We start from the raw sequence: 8689 nt of genomic DNA on the forward strand, positions 1-8689 counted from the left end.
GCAAGTGGCTCATGAAGGAACACCTCAAGTGAAGAGGTCCAGAGGAACACTGCTGTATTCTCAATATGAGAATTTTACTATGAAGGAAGGAGAAACTATCCAATAGATGTATACTAGGTTCACTACACTGACAAATGAACTTAAATCTCTTGGAAGAATTATCTTTGAAGAAGACAAGGTTGAGAAAATCTTGACAAGGGTTCTACCAGTTTCATGGGAAAGCAAAATCACTGCTATTCAAGAATCTAAGAATATTGCTACTCTTAAGTTGGATGAGCTGATTGGAAATCTCACTGCCTATGAACTTAGAAGGCAAACCATGAAGATGGATGCACCCAAGAAGGAAAGGAGCATGGCATTCAGAATCACTGAAGGTGCTGATCTAGAGGAGGATGAAATGAACATGATCACAAAGGATTTCAAGAAGTACCTAATGAGAGGAAATGGTCCTTCAAGAAGTGGAAGGGTTCCTGAAAAACAAACCAATGAGGGTTGTTACAAGTGTAGGAAGAATGATCACCACATAAAAAACTGCCCTCAATGGGAAATTGAATGGAAGAAGGAAAGAGCTGAACGAAGGAACAGGAAGAAGGAACAGGTTCAACCCAAGAAGAACAAAGGATCAACAAAGGCTATGGTTGCTGCCTGGGGAGAAAGCTCAGATGAGGACTCAGAGGATGAAGATGGAGATGAACAAGCACTTATGGCAATTGGAGAATCCGATGAGGAATCGGAGGTAAGTATAATTCATCTCAAACACAAGATTAAAGTTTTGTCTAAAGAAAGGCTATCTGAGTTACTCTTGGATTTCATTGATGAATCTGAGGATCTAAACAATGAAAAGAAACAGTTGTCTAAGGAGTGTGTGATTTTGAAAGCTAAGTGCAAAAATCTGGAACTTAGGGCTAGTGAAAGTGAAAGTAAAAATGCTGAGTTAAAGAACCAGGTTCATGAACTTGACACCACTGTCCTAGATCTTAGATCTGAAAATCTAAAATTGAAATTAGGAACTAGTAAAAAGAAAGCTGATCACACAAAACTCACATTAGAAGAAAATGTAGGAAAAATGAAAGATGAGTTGTACAAAAGAGATGAGCAGATAAGAGTCCTTAAAGAGGATCTAAACAAGGTTACGCACGAGCTAGACAGAACCTGTAAATGGAATAGGTCCTCCGATGCACTTTCATGGCTACATGAACACCATAGTAGCAATAAGAGAGGTCTTGGCTATGGGACCCCTGCACCTAAGTGGGATCCCAAAAGCAAGTACCTCACACTTCCTGAGAACATAATTTGCACACACTATGGTAAAATTGGTCACTATAAAAGTGAATGTATTGCAAAAGAAAAGTCTAGTCAAAAGAATAAAGAATTTGTTCAAGGGAAAAACAGGTTGCCAGGTTGGGCTAAAAAGAATCTGATTCACCCTTTTGCCTATAGAAAGGGACCCGAACTAGTTTGGGTTCCTAAGACTAAACCCTGATTTCTTTTTGCGGGTCCAAGTGAAGGAGCAACCACATATGGTACATGAATAGTGGCTGCTCAAAGCATATGACAGGAAGCAAGAACCAGTTTCTTTCACTTGAGGACCTCAAAGGGGGTGTCTCCTTTGGAAATGGGAAGAAAGGTAGATCATTGGGGTTGGAAAGGCAGGTAAGACTAATTCTCACTCTATTGAGAATGTTTACTTGATAGATGGCCTAAAGTACAGTCTAACCAGTGTATTACAATTATGTGATAGAGGTAACTTGGTAACATTCACCTCTACCAAATATTTTGTGATTAATCTTACCACTGACAAGATTGTTTTGCAGGAAAAAAGAGTAAACAATACATACATTGTAGATTTGTCCACACTTTCAGAAAATGAACTCACTTGCTTAAGTGTGTTGGACAATGATCCCCTCCTTTGGCACAAGAGACTTGGACATGCAAGTCTGAGTCAACTCAACAAATCACGCCTCCACCAACCCTCGCTTCCCTAGCCATCTTCACACACCCCAGGCACCTTTCCCCCTGGCCCACATCCCCTACCCCTGGCTCGCGATGGGGTGGGGGGGTTCGAGGGNGGTACAACCTTCTGATTTACACTTTTTCTTTTTGTTAAAAAAATGAAATAAAAAATATAGGAAAAATTTCACATAAGAACAAGTGAGCTTCCTACTTTTTAATTTTATAGTCCATATTTCAATTTACAACCAACTAGCCTAAAAATAATAGGCTAATACTCAACATTCAACTCCAATAGATTCTCGAAACTACTATTTAATTTTTAAAAAAGATTGCTCAAGCTTTTAAGTTAATTTTTGAATAAGTAACTGTGACTCAAATATTAGTTCAACAAACCAGTTCCATTTGGGGATGGTGAATATTAGATTTTTAACAAGCTTAAATATGTGGGTTTAAATTTCGAATTTAATTTTGTAAGAACTTTAGAGTGGGTGTTATTTAGACTTGTTAGAAATAGTATAAAGGGGTTGTATATAAAATTTGAATCCATTTAATGGGGATTTGGACTGGTTTTGAACAAGAATTGTAACTGAAAATCGTGGAAGAAGTTCGTCTACATACGCTTGTATAAAGGTGTATAAAAGTGTATAAGATGTGTTTATACACTCATATACACTATTATACAAGATTATACATAATTATACAAAAAACTGACTTCGTCTTCAACCTTGCGTTTTTTCTGAAATTTAACTCAAATCTTGCTCAAATCTACTCCAAATCACTTCAAATTTAAATTTTGAACTCCTTTTGATATTTTCAATCAATTGAAACAGCACCCAATCCAAACAACTAACAAACTCAAAAAATCCTATTTTCGTTCAATGGTGGACTTCTACTCTTTAATTTTCTGGCATTGCAAACAAGGGGAGAATTAGAAAATACACGGCCCCTTGAAGCATATGTAGAAGATGTGAGAAGAAGAGAGAGTGAAAGCAATGGTTGTGAGAACACAGGTTTAACTCCATAGCTTTTAGAAGCAATGGTTGTAAGAACACAAATTTTGAATTTGCTAATGCTTTCAAAATATGTACAATATGGGTTAGGTAAGATAAAACTTAAAAACATAGGCCATTTGTTATTATGGTGTGAAGTCATGTGTATTTTATTGTAATTCTTTCTTAATACATTAGTATACAAAGAAAACTGCTATATACACCTTATATTCAGTGAATTATTCTCTTCTTCTATTCATTATCGATTTTAGAGGCTGTAGTATTGGAATCAATAATATTAATGAGTTTCACCTTATTCGTTGCCATGAAATTTGCAGTTTACCATAAGAAGGGAAGAGAAAAAAGTTTTGGGTAAGATTTTACCAGATGAGAGAAAGAAGGAAAAGAGTGAGATTTTTGGTTCGTAATGTTGGAGAGATTAGTAGTTAAAAGTCTCCCATATTTCACCAAATTTTCGATGAAATCGAGGATGGGAGCCCTTCGTATCGAGATTGTAATCGAGGATGGGAGCCCTTTGTATCGAGATCTATGAAAGGTAAACGATGTGTTCATCATCGGGCATGACAAAGCGACGCGCCTCGGACCCAGGACGAATTCGAAGACCTCGGGAAACACGATAAATGATTACACACGATGGATAAAGGGCCATGATATTCGCACCCAACCGGATATCACGGCGCTAATTTCGCTCGATGTCGGTTACGGATAAGTAATTAACGAGAAAGAAATTTTTTTACCTTTTTTAGACTTATACTAGGGATGAAACTCTCCTACTATATAAAGGGAATTTTTATTTTGTAAGACACATTGTAACACGCGAATCAAAGCAATACAAATCCATTTTCTACTTTTTGGCTTGTTAAAGTCCTTTTTCACTTAATCTATTCTTCATCACCATTGAGCTCGAATCGAGGATCCGATCGAGGACAATGTCATTATTTGATTTAAGTTCATGCTTGGCCACAACATCACAATCGATTTGATCGTTTAATTCGTCTTTAATTCATTTATCTAATATACTTAATTATGTGTGTTGAATCAAACCACGTATCCTTAAAATCACGTAAAATTTAATTGTTATCCGGGTAAACAATTTAGTCTCTAAAATACCCCCGTCTACTGTTTGAGAATTTAGAAGAGACTCTTGAAATGTGTCCCTGCGGTTTCTTATAAAAATCGGATTTTTTTTTATTTGAGGGGTGGAGGGTGTCAAGGGGATTATGAGACTGTAGTATTATGATAAGAACAAGATATGCATACGTGAAGAAGCTAAAGGGACAATATAGTGGGCAAGCAGGATTTTCACTAAAACGATTAAAAAAAAAGAGCAAATTATGTTATATACCTATTTTACCCAAAATAATTACCCGCCTTTATCTATTCTGGAAATAATTACAATATATACCTATGCAACCAAAAGTAATTCCCCGTTAATCCTTCTTCCTGTTTTATTCTTGTTAAAGCTAATTTTTCTCCTCCTTTTTGCTTTCTTCTCTTATCATTTTCTCTGTTCTTTCTCTTTCTTTCCTTTTGCCAATATCCTTATAATTTTTCATTAGATATATGATTTATCTACCTCTCTCTCCTATCTTTATCATTTGTCCCAGCAAAAAAAAGGCTAAAAAAGAATGATCTATCAAAAAAGGATAAAAAGAATTAAGATTTCAGTTTGCTATAAATTTATGAGGTTATGTATGTAATAACAAATTTTAATTGCCGACACTCTTTGTGGCAAGTTTTGTGTTANTAACTGATTTAAATGATTTTGCTGTTTTTCATTGTTGTCATATGTCTGACTTCTGCTGTGTGTATTGCATGTTGCGTGGAAGCCGAAGAATGAGTGTATTGAGATTTATTGAGTCTTCGTTGTTCAAATTGGCATATTTTAGACATACTGGGTGAAACTTATAAATGTCTAGCTAATTAATAGTGCAAGTTGAAAGGGTTCGATGGTGTAGTTAAGGATCTAATTTTATTTGAAATTTGGAAAAGATTGTTGGTTTTTTGGAATTCAGTAGTTGCTTCAATGTTCCTTTCCCTTATTTCTTTATACTTTATGTTCGTTCCCCTCTGTTTTTTGGTTTTGCCTTCTTCCCTTTTCTCTTTTGTTCTCACTAACGTTTTCTGTTTGCAGGTTGCGGCTGGAATTAGCGGGAGGAAAAATTTGATAGCATTGGAGCTGATTTGAGGTGATTGAGGAAATTTCAGCTGAAAATCGAAAAAGAACACAACTACCCAATAGTATACTGCTACGGTATACAATATGCTGTAGGAGTATATAGCTATAGTGCAACAGTATACTGTTATAATTTACAATATACTGCAACGGTATATTGTAATAATCGAAGAAGAACACAGTTACCTAATAGTATACCGCTACAGTATACAATATACTATAGGAGTATATAGTTATACTGCAACAATATACTATTATAGTATATAATATATTGTTATAGTATACTGTCACAATATGCAATATACTGTAACATTAGGCTGTAATAGTATACAATATACTATAATAGTACACTTATTATCCGTAAATTCACTTGCCTTTTCCCTTTTAATTTGCTTTAAGCTTTTACCTAGCGCGAGGGGTAAAATTAAAAATGCAAAAAAAAAAAAATATATATATTATGCTATGTAATGTAACGGTATACTCTTACAATTAGATCCTTTTAGAATTTTTTGAAATTTTTATTGACAACTGATATTATTTCAGTTTAATAATTGAATTAATTTTTTTAACTCTTTACGTACAATTGTATACCCTGTTGGTATAGCTATATACTATACTGGTATCATATGTTAGTTAATATTTTCTGATTGTATTAGCTACATTTAATTGGTACACAATTTGATTTTACTTTAGTAATAATATAAAATAAAACAATAATAAAAATTATTGAAAACAGTAAATCAAATTAGATTATGAAGAGAAAAAAATATAATAAAAAAAGAAGTTAAATGAAATTAGAAAAGGAAAAAAGAAAAAAATAAGAAGAAAACGAGAAAAGAAAAAGAAAAGAAAAAGAAAAGAAAAAAAGAAAGAAAAGAAGCATAGAAATAAAAAAGAATTGGAGAATAAAGAAAAAATTACCCACAAAAACTATTATGGGGGTAGAAAAATAAATGGGTAGACAAGGGTAAATAGTTTCGTTTTTGTGGGTAACTGTGTCAAAACCCCCAAAAAAAAGTGAACTTGTGAAGAAGGCAAGAGATCTGACATTTAGTATATATCTATATCTATATCTATATTTATATTAAAAGCACGAAGACCCTTAGCGAAACGACGTTCGTCTTTTTTACCCTTTAAAAATAGAGTTTACATTGTATAAAATAGTCATTTTAGTGATTTTCCTAATATTTAGGACATGAAAATTAATGAATGGTTTACTTATAAATCTTTCCTTATTTAATTGTGGAAAAAGTCCTATTTTTCAAGATTTTAAAACCAGTTTATATTTACATTAAATAATTTGTTTTCTTTTAGATTATGTAACAAAACAATAAATATATGCAACCAGTTTCACGAATAAACGATCAAATGGTCTCAATTTAAAATACTTGAACATATGAACGTTGATCTATCGAAAAATACTTTCAATTTTAAGCTCAATACATTTCCATGCTATATTTAAACTACTTTTCTACTAAAACAATATTTTTCCATTTGTCGACCTTTTAGTATACTACACTCAATAAATAGAATAATTAAATAAGAAAACATTTAAGAATATAAGAGAGAAAAATAGTTGCTAAGAGTCAAAAACACTAATAATTCTGCAAACACAAATATCTAAAAATAAATTATAATTTTATCTTTTAAGAATTTATCAAAAGAACGAAGTTCCTAGCGAAATGTCGTTCATCCTTTTTACCTTTAAAAAATACTGAAAAAATAGTTATTTAATTATTTCAATAATATATAGAAATTTGAAATCAACAAAAAAAATTGTTATTAACTCTTTCCTTATTTAAACCAAGAAATATTTGTTTGCAATAAATTTTCTTAGAGTAGAAAATTAAATGCAATCACAATACAAATATGAAGAAACATAATTTTATTGATAAATAATTGTGGGTACAATTCTGTTTCTCCCTTGATTCTTCTCTCCTGATTATCTCCGTGATTCGAGGGCTAGAATAGCGTGTTTCTCGAACGTAGGATGATGCAAACCTTCATGGGATGTATTTGACCTCCATGAAACTATGTTTATCCGGCCGCATCTTGATCTCTTTGTGAATATTCCGTGAGTTTATGGGATTTTCGAGATGATCTCCATTTTTTGAGATATTTTTTAAAGGATTATGTAACCCTTTTTATAAGAGTGACTTAGGGTTTTGGTAGAGTAGCCTCTAAGCAACACTGACAGACTCCTAGAATTTCAAGAGGTCTTGTAGTATCTTGAATTTAAGATTTAACTCGATCCATTAAGATTTCGATGTCTACAATATTAATATTGCAAATTTTAAAATCAATTAAAATTTACTTTAGATTGAATGGGTAAATAACTCAACGCAAGAATTTGTCTATATTATTGTTGAGTTATAGGTTAGAAACCCGAAAGGCTGAGTTAGAAAGGAGTATATGCCTCCTTTTAAGAGCTCTAATATCTATTTCTTTAATTTTTAATATTACCTTAAATTAAAAGTATTTTATAATTTCATTGATCCACAACTACAAGACAAAAAAGTCTAAAAGATTTCAAAATAAGTATCTTTATTTAAGAAGTAAAAATAAATATCAACACTAATTTATAATAAATTAAATTACTAAAGAAAAATTACTCATTCAATTATTTTTCTAAGTTATTAAAATTTTCTTTATTATTAAATCGTAGTATTTAAAACTTTAAAGCAATTAAAAGTTTACCATGTATAAAATATTTTTCTTACTTGAACTATCTAAATATAGGTTTAAGAAGCTTCTTCCGTGTTAGAATGGTATTGCCAAGATGTTTCAAACTTTCAATGTAAAGCTTTTTGGCCTCACGTTTTAAATGCTCGGTTGAGGAAATTGAAGTGAGACATATTTTATTTAAATGCGATTTTAGCTTTCTACTTCTATGAAATAAATTTTGTTCTATGAAAATTTCAATTATTTTTCTGTCTGCCTACCATTCATGTCAAGTGATTCTTTTGGGTGTTCATATATAACCCAAACTTCAAGCATATTTTAGGTACTAAGTTTTTACTTTTATGTCATTTTACCGTGTATTTACATTAAAAGTACGTAGTTTATTAGGCATAACTGTATGTAAATATTCTAAAATTTACATTGTACATGCTTCTATATTTATAATCCAAAGATGTTAATATAGTTTTTAAGTCTTAAAAGTATTATTTTACTGCTGTTTAAAAAGGTCATGAATCTGATTTCTATAAGATGTTAGCCAAGAATTCAATCGCGATGTTCTTTCCCTCGGGTATGTACTATGTAACATAATTATAATTTCTTTAATCAAAGACAAAGAAACTCCTTCTTTCCAAAAAAATAATTAGAAATTTAAGAGTACAATATTCTTCTAATTGCCTTCACAATACAATTTCTTATAGCAACTAAGCAATAAACATAATTAATAATTATGAATTTATGATTTCATAACAAAGCAATACTTACGAAAAAACACAAGAGATCATTATAGGATCAATATTCTATCATTTTTAGAAATTTATATTTTTACTTTAATTTTTATTTTATGATTGCATCATATTCTTTATATATA

The sequence above is a fragment of the Nicotiana attenuata genome, unplaced genomic scaffold, assembly GCF_001879085.1.
Source record: "Nicotiana attenuata strain UT unplaced genomic scaffold, NIATTr2, whole genome shotgun sequence".
Taxonomy (NCBI): Eukaryota; Viridiplantae; Streptophyta; class Magnoliopsida; order Solanales; family Solanaceae; genus Nicotiana; species Nicotiana attenuata.